Consider the following 8,555-nt stretch of genomic DNA (forward strand, 5'->3'; position numbering starts at 1 on the left):
CGCTTTGGGGTCAGTGGATCGCCGAGCAAATATGGCCGGAGTTAGAGGCGGGGCAGCGGCTCCCCACCCCAGGCCGGCCACCACCGGCGCTGCCCCGAGGCTCACGGGAAAGCCAGGCTGAGGGTGGGCAACTCAGGCCACCAGACCCAGGGCGGCTCGGGTCCCCGGGTGTGTGGGTGGTGGGGGGATCTGAGCGAGGCCCCCGAAGGCGGGGGCCCGAAGGGGTGCCGCGTGGACTCGGTTGGTGTGGTCTGGGGGTGGGGTGGGGGTGGGCTCTCAGCGGTGTGTGCTGGGGGGAGGGGACAGTGTGCAGTCGGAGGTCAGGCAGTCCCGCTGCAAGCCGAGGACCCGCCCAGCGAGCGCTCTGGGCCCAGGGGGGCCGGCCCTGGGCGCGCACCCTGCACAGCCTTCGGGGCTGGGAAAAGAGGGTGTTCGGTCACTGTGGGTGGCAGAGAGCCCGACCGCCCACGGACCCCCCTCAAGCCGACGGATCCCCGCTTCTCTGGGCAGGCCCTCGGGGGTTGTCCCTGGCCGTGTGGCCAGGCCCAGCTCCACCCTGAACAGCTCGGCGCCTAACTGTGCGTGCCTCCAGCCCCACAGTCAGAGCGGAGCCCTGGGCCGCCCAGACCGGCCGGCCTGTCCCTCCTTTGCCCCTTCTGTCCGCCTGGGGCGGACGGGTGTTGGTTCTGCCCGTGCCGCTTAGCGGCCTGCTTCTCTCCAGGGTCAGATCTGCCCAAGCGGGTCCTGATGGGGCTGGCCAGGGTGGGCTTCCTGCTCAGGGGCTAGGCCTGGCCCCTCACAGCTCTCCCAAATGGAAGGATTGCACACATCTGCCCAGAATACAGCGGGCCAAAGAGCGACCAGGGTTCCTTCTCCCCGCGTGGGCTTAGAACGTTTATTCTCAGGCGCTCGGGTCTGTTTCCTCCTGATTCCAGGGTGTTGGCCAGCCATGCTCGTTCTGAAGCTGAGGGGTGGGGCGGGCGGGGGCCGGGAGGGAAGGGAGTGGGAGAGAGAGAGAGACCTTCCTGCCTCCTCTAGACGATCCTGGAAACTCTTAGCAACTCTGGTCTGGTGGCTGCATCCCTGCAATTGATGCCTTCAGCTGCACGTGTAGGCTCACCGCAGTCTCTCCTCCAGGTGTGAGGATATTAAATTCCACCCCCATGAATCATCTCTGAATCAATCGCTTAGCAGTGTGTTCCACTCGGGCCACAGCTCCCTGACCCTCAAACTGAGAGAGGGCAGTCACAGGAGAGACACCCTCACCTCTAACCAGCTGGCCCCAACTAGGGGATGGGGTCCTTCAACACCCATCCCAGAGGTCACCCATCTAGGTCCACCAAAGCAGCAGTGGAGAAAGCAAATAAGCATTTCATTAGGCCAAGCTTCTGCAAAAGACCTCTTTAAAGTGCTGATGATCCAGTTGAACTCCTGTAGAGAATTTGCATTCCCCTTTCCCTGCCAGATCCCCCAAAGTCCTGCAAGAAGGGCCCCAGGCGAGGCTTACAACCGATGCTTACAACCTCTAAAGAGCCACCTGGGGAATCGGGATGGACGTTGCAAAGTCTCAGTCGCGGCGAGAAACCACCAGTTTAAAATCCTGGTTAATAAAAAGCAATGCTAACCACCTACAGGATTCAGGTCCGGTCTCCCCGTCAGCCACCTCAGCTGTGTGTGCAGTTGCGTGGTGAAAGGGGAAGAAAGGAGAAGTGAGGAATGTGAACTATGCTATTGGCTAAGAATATTGAATATACCCCGGACTGCCAAAAGAATGAACAGATCTGGTCTTGAGAGAAATGCAGCCGGCATCCTCGTTAAAGCAAAAAGAGGGAGAGACCCTGGCTTGCTTACTTTGGGTACTGCTTCAGGGAGACCCCCATCTCCAGAGAAGGCCCGCGTCTTCAGAAAAGTTAGGGGGGCACCGATAACAGAGAACACGCTCCATGGGGTACAGGGACACAATAAAATGTCCCAAAGATCATGACCATGGCCCAGGCTCCGTTTTGTTGTGCAAGGCTGCCGTGAGCAGCGATGACTGAAGGGGGAGCAGCTGATGGCAACCCCATCTTCCCACAAACGGGCATGTCCTTCACCTACCAAGAATCCCACAGAGCTTCCTGTCCAGACACTAGAGCCAGGAGCCCTATCCCCTAACTCTGCCACCAGCCCGTTCCCTGCAGTTTTCTGACATTATCCACTGCATCTTGCTGGCTTAGCCAGTCCCCAGCTGAGTCATTTGATTAGCATAAAGCCCTCAGGTGTGGTCTGCAGGCTTCAAAGACACTTCAATCATTGGGGAATTCCAAGGTCTGAGAGGTTATCTCTCAGAGCCAGGCACAAAACCCAAAAGCTTTGGGTAAAGTTCAACTCTTGTCCCCACATGAGGATACCACTCCAGTCGGCTTCCGACATCTGCTCTGGCAGGACCTCATGTTAGCCGCTGACATTCACCCTGTTTCCACACCAGTGTACGCTGAGAACGACAATTGGTTAAGACTCAGCCTGACATTTTTGTGATTCAATACCTTCTGAAAGTGTGTGGTGCTCTTGATCAACTGGTCGCTTTTTAGGGAGAAGAAGCTGAAAACCTCCCATGTTGAGTGTGACATTGTTAGAGTTTGGACTGAATGGGTTAAGGGGGTTTGGGTTGGTTTGTTTGGGGTTTTTTGGCCAATGAATTCCACCTGGGTTTTCACCAGTGGGTGGGGTTTGGCTTGTGTTGTTAAAGTTTCCTTTTTCCATGCCGCACAAAAGAGCTCTTTCCCCTCACAATGTGGAAAGAGCCAACTTTCAGGAGAGCGCCCCATTCTTTCATTCAGTGCCTTTGAACTTAAAAAAGAAACACACCACCACTGCTCTTCTGTGCGTTTTACCTGCTTGGTTGGGGGGGGGGGGTCTCACCTGACCAGGAAGCCCGACTACTGACTGCCCCACCAACTCCAGGGTAGACTAACCAGGAAGTCCCACTGTTTTCACCCCTCTGTGTGCAGTGTCCAGAGCTCCCCCTCTCAACCCTCCCGTTTGCATGATGGTGGCAGTTTGGGGCTCCTCCTCTCTTTAGGGTCTGTCCTATGTTTTCACACACTTCAGGCTCTGTCCACCATGTTGTCACAAAGCCATGTCACCTCCCCACTTGGGGAGTAAATGCACTCCCATAACTTTACCCCCCCCCTCAAATGAAACAGCACGCTAGAGCTGGCTAACCTACAGTCACTAAGGGCACAGAGTGACTCTCATGGACTCCTCCCTATGCGGGGATTGGTTACTAAGGCGAGTTACTAAGGCCCATTCTCTGGGTGTCGCCATTTTGCTGTTAGCAGACCAACTTGTCCCATAACTGGCCAATGGCCCCTGGACCCAGACAGCAGAAGGACCGGGAAAGAAGCCCTGGTTTCTTGGTGGAGAGGAGACATGGGCAGCGGCATGAAGGCACTAAGATGGTGGCATGAACGGGCATGGCTGAGAGGGCTGCGGAGCCCGGAGGTGGCAAGGACGTGCATAGCGGGAGAGAGGCTCGGAGCCAAGATAGCTCGAATGTGGATCCGGATAGCGGGAGAGGTGGCGCGGACATGAATATGGATGGCGGGAGAGGTGGCACGGAGCTTAGGTGGCGTGGACGGGGATGGGGGGAGAGGGCCACGGAGCCCAGAGACAGTGCTGATATGAATGAGGACATAGGAGCTCAGTGCCATGGCGCGTGCGCACCACCGCCGTGGACAGCTCCCTCCGTCCTAGGAATTCGGCTTAAGTCCGCTGAGCTCTGAGGTGGCGCGCACATGGATGGTGTGAGAGCGGCGCGGAGCTGAGATAGCTCGGACTTGAATTCGGAGAGCGGGAGAGACGCGCAGAGCCGAGGGGGCGCGGACGTTGGCATGGATGGCGAGAGACGTGCGCGGAGCTTAGGTGGCGCGGACATGAATTTGGGTGGCGTGTGAGGTGGCGCGGAGCTTAGGTGACGCGGAGTTGAGGTGGCACGAATATTACTTTGGATGGCGAGTGAGGTGCGCAGCGCTCTGACGTGGCGCGGACGTGGATGTGAATGGCAGGAGGTGCTCAGAGATTACGTGGCGCGGACATGAATTTGGATGGCGGGAGAGGTGGCGCTGAGCTTAGGTGGCACGGACATGGATGTGGATGCGGCAGAAGGGCGCGGACATGAATTTGGATGGCGGGAGAGGTGGCGCTGAGCTTCGATGGCGCAGGCGTGGTCGTGGATGGTGGGAGAGGGGCACAGAGCGGAGGTGGCGCGGAAATGGACAGGAATGGCGGTCTGAGCTGGCGCAGATGTGGGCGGCAGGAGAAGTAACAGAGCTGAGGTGGTGCGATCGGGAATGGGGCACCGGCAGCACAGTGCCAAGATGCCTGCCCGCAGCGAAGGGCTCCCCTTGCTGTGGGGCTGCGCTCAGTGGACCCGTAACCCTGGGACTCATTGTAGCGGGCCGAGGCTGGTGGGAGAACGCGCCGGGCTCCAGAACCCTGGCCCACTATGGGGACTGAGTCCAACAGGTCTTTTGAGTGTAGCTGAGAAAGGAGACTCCACCCAGCCCCCCACCCCCGCAACCCCATACGTCCAGGACTCCTGTGGTGGGAACGGCCAGTGTGCGAGTAAGGAGTATGTCCGAGATGGCCGCCACAGGACGGTGGTCAGGGAAGGGACGGTGGCTGGGTGGGGCCCAGAGAACAGCTGCTGGGGGAGGGAATGGTGAAGGGGGAGAGAGGCCCCTGTGTGGGCGGACTTTGTCCCCCTCCCCCTGCCCTGGCTTTGCTGTTCCTGGTCCCTGAGCCCTCTAGAGGCCCACCCCGGCCAGTGGGGCCCACGCAGGGGCCAGGCACGGATGGAGACCTCGTGGTCTTCGAGCGGAGGCAGACGGCTCACCGCCCGGCACAGCGCGCTGTTGGGCATGCAAGTGGGGTGTGCCCCCCAATGTATTCTGAGATGCTGCGTCAAGTGGGGGCTGGCCGCTGTGATCCCCCTGCAGGGCGGGCCCTTCCTCCGTGTCTGGGGTCTCCGGGTTGGCCTGGCCCTTGGAAGGGGTCTTGGACGGGAGGGGCCTGGGACACAGAGTTGGTTAGCGCATTTTCTGTTTCCTGTTTCCAAAGCCAATTATTGTCACTCACCCAGGTTGTTTTGGTTGGACATAGGGTGGCTATTTCCTACCGAGGCCCGCCAGCCCTCGTAAAACCCTCCCCCCGCCCTCCAGAAAAGAGACGACCCGCGCGGGGCCTGGGCCTCCCAGGCCCCACTTCCTCTCCCTGGAAGCGAAACCGTAAAGGCGCTTCGGAGGGGCGGGCGCGGGAGCGGCTGGGGCCGACGTGGGGGCGGGGGCTGCCCACTCGGCTGGGGGATGGTCTGTGGCGGGAGAAGCCCACCCTCTGCTGTTCCTCCCTTCTCTTCTCAGGGAGGGGCCTGCCTTCCGCCTCCCCCCCAACTCCTCCTGTCCTCTGCTCCCCCCTCCCCCTCCTTTTCTCTTCCTCTCAGTCCTGGTTTTGGAAGGAAGATGCCTGGCCTGACTGCGGCTGAGTTGGGCCCCACTCGGGGTCTCTCCAGGCCCTGCCCAGGCAGACGCCCACCAGCCAGCCGTGGGTAGCCCTATGAGCTGCAGGGACACCTGTCTAACGGAAGTCACCGTTAATTAGACTTACTCAGTTGCTGCCATCCATCGAGCGGATTCCAGCTCATAGAGAGCCTGTAGGGCAGAATAGAAACTGCCCCTGTGGGTTTCGGAGACTGAGCGACTGGTGGTTTGAAGCTGCTGACCTTGTAGCTAGCAGCCTACACAGTACCCCACTCTGCCCCCTGCCCCCGGGGGCCCACGCTTAGTCCCAGGCTGGAGATGCTGCTCCATCTGCAGTGAATGTCAGAGCCAAACCGACCGGGCGGCTTCTGGTGCAGTGGGAGCCCAGGGTGTTGTGGGCTGTGCGTTGTGGGTTATGGGTTGTTTCCCCAGGCTGTCTCAGGCCACAGGGTTTGCATTGGCTGGTTTTTGAAGCTGCTGACCTTGTAGCTACAGGTGACCCTGTTCGAGTTTGAAATCGGTGTCTTAGCTCTGGGTCTCACAGTAACTCACGGGAAGGCAGAGTGACCGGCAGTGCTGGTGGTCAGAGCAACTAGAGTCACTAACTGAATGAGAGCCTGCGTGGGCCACCCAAGTCCCACCTTTCCTCAATGACCAGCCCATCCCAGCCGGGTGGTGGTTTCTGGGTGGTGAGTTACCTGCACCTAAGGTGGCAATCCCAGCGCTCCTGCTCCGATAGGAACCCCAGGTCTGCTTGAGCTCAGGGTATGGCTACTTGGTCTGGGGAAGGAGGGTGGGGGCACCACTCCTTGAGATTGTAGAGTCCCGAATTCACTCAGAAGAAAAACGGGGTTTTCACTCCCGTAAAGAGTTAGTCTCAGACCCCCCACAGGGTCACGGTGAATCGACCTCCCCTCCGTGGAAGCGAGTTTCCTTTGGGTCCTGGACTTCGCTGCCGGAAGGAAACCGCCATCTCCAAGCCTGTGGTTACTCGGGGCCCTTTTCGGGCACTTGCAGTCCACTGGGAGGTCCTGCTTCACTGTCCCCCTGTGTGCACTAGGCCTTGGAAGCAGGACCCCCGCTAGTACCCTGGCAGGGATGTCACTCATTCTGCGTGTGCGCTGCCTGCGTGCATCTGCGTGCCTTCTGTAAGCGGGGCGTGGAGGCCACGACTCGTGGGGCGACTTTACATGAGCGCCAGGTGGGCACATCGGTGCTCCGCGTGTGCTCTGGGAAGGGGGCTTTGTGTTCCGCATGGCAGGCGAGAGCATCGGTGGCCAGTAAGTCCCGGGCAAGGGCGTCTGGTGCCAGCCTGTCATCCGCAGGCCAAGTGGAGGGTCGGATGAGGAGTCGTGGTTGAGGGCGTGGCAGGCACTGAGAGCTGAGGCTTGGAAGTGGAGCTATGTCGGTGCTGCAGGGGGTAGAGGGGGGTCTCCCTTCAGATTCTGGAGAGCATAAGTATTTGTCTAAATTCCCCCAGGGAGGCGCTGCGCAGCGGGTCCGGATGCCGCTGAGGGCGTAGCGCTGGGCTAGACCTCAGGCCTGAGCCGCAGGCGGAGCCAGGCGCGAGCTCAAGCGCTCCGGCACCGCCTCAGACCGAGCCCCTCTGCGCGTCAGCGCGCAATTCGCAGCCGATTCGGTGCGCACTATGCGCAGCGATTCGGTGCGCACTGTTCTCGGCGCAGAACCCATGAGAACACGCCGTGGCCGCGTGGCGCGGCGCCCTGCCGGGTGCAATCCGGGCCGTGGCCGCATAGCCCACCGCCTTGGGAAGTTGTGCGCCTTTGGCTGGCAAGCGCAACCCCAACCCAGGCTCGGACAAGCTCGCCAGCACGGCTGTAGCTATAGAACCATACTTGACAGTTTAGGACCAGTCTTGAATAAAGACATTCAGGAGTCCTCTTCTGACCAATGACGCCGCTCGGACGGGCAACGTCATGCATCCTGAACGGGTCGGAAAAGCAGCGCACCGCCCCAGCTGCCTTCCTCCTCCGCCACCGCTGCCGAGCTCGCCGTGCCAGTGGCCGCAGCTCACGACTTCCTGACTGAGGCACCATCCCTGGGCGCCCGGCTCCCTCCTGCCCTTGTCTCTAAACACCGCCCTGCTGTCTATGCCAGCTCCTCCCTGGGTGGAGCTGGCTAGGAGTAGCACCCTCCTGCCAGGGCCAGGCCCCTAAGCTCCGCAACCATGCCCACTTTGCGGCCAGGTGGTGGCGTCCTGCCCAGCACCATTGCTCAGGCTGTCTCTGCCTCAAGCCACCCCCTCTCCTCACGCGGTGGCCCCGTGCGGCCTCGGTATGGGGTGGCCGAGGACAGCGGGCTCGCGCGCAGCCAGCCTTGAGGCGTTGCTCCTGAGGGAAGGTGGGCCTCGGAGGCCTCAGGGCTGAGCAGGGAGGGGTGCTCTGGTGCGCCTTGGTCCACTGTCCAGACGGCATGGCCCTCCGTCGCGGGGGCGAGCCTGGCGCACTGTATCATCTGCTGCACGGTCGGCCAACTGACACTTGGGAACACCCAAGGGGTCAGAGCAGATAGGAGGGGCCGCGCTGGCCGAGCGTAAGTCCCTCCTGTCCGAGGCACTTCCTACCAAGCCCTAGGGGACCGGTGAGCATCAGGCACGTAGAGTCATATAGTATCTGAGCGCAGACCTGGAGGGGCGACACGGGGCGCTGCTTCCCGGCCTGGAGCACCCTGACCTGCTCTGATAGCCGTGGTCAAAGGACTGGGCTACACACACAGACAGCTAGCCTGCGGTCTGGCGGACCGCGAGTGCCACGCTGTGGCTGGCAGTGGTGTGGGGCTGCTTGGCGGAGGGATTTTTTCCCGTTTGGATCGCTGTCCCTTTTAGCGAACTGGGTTCGCTGTGCGCCGGGTGGGAGCATGTACCGCGCCTAGGGTGTTTTTGCACAGACTGACGTTTCCGTGGTTCTAGCGTGGCGGCTGCGCGCCAAAGTCAGGTCACTGACTGCCAGGCCATGTGGGCAGACCTGGGCCAGGCCAAGTGGCCGCAGTTCCCTCCTGACTGTGCGCTTGTCCAGGCAC

The sequence above is a fragment of the Echinops telfairi genome, unplaced genomic scaffold (assembly GCF_000313985.2).
Source record: "Echinops telfairi isolate 266 unplaced genomic scaffold, ASM31398v2 ScPeMD7_7469;HRSCAF=8507_1, whole genome shotgun sequence".
NCBI lineage: Eukaryota > Metazoa > Chordata > Mammalia > Afrosoricida > Tenrecidae > Echinops > Echinops telfairi.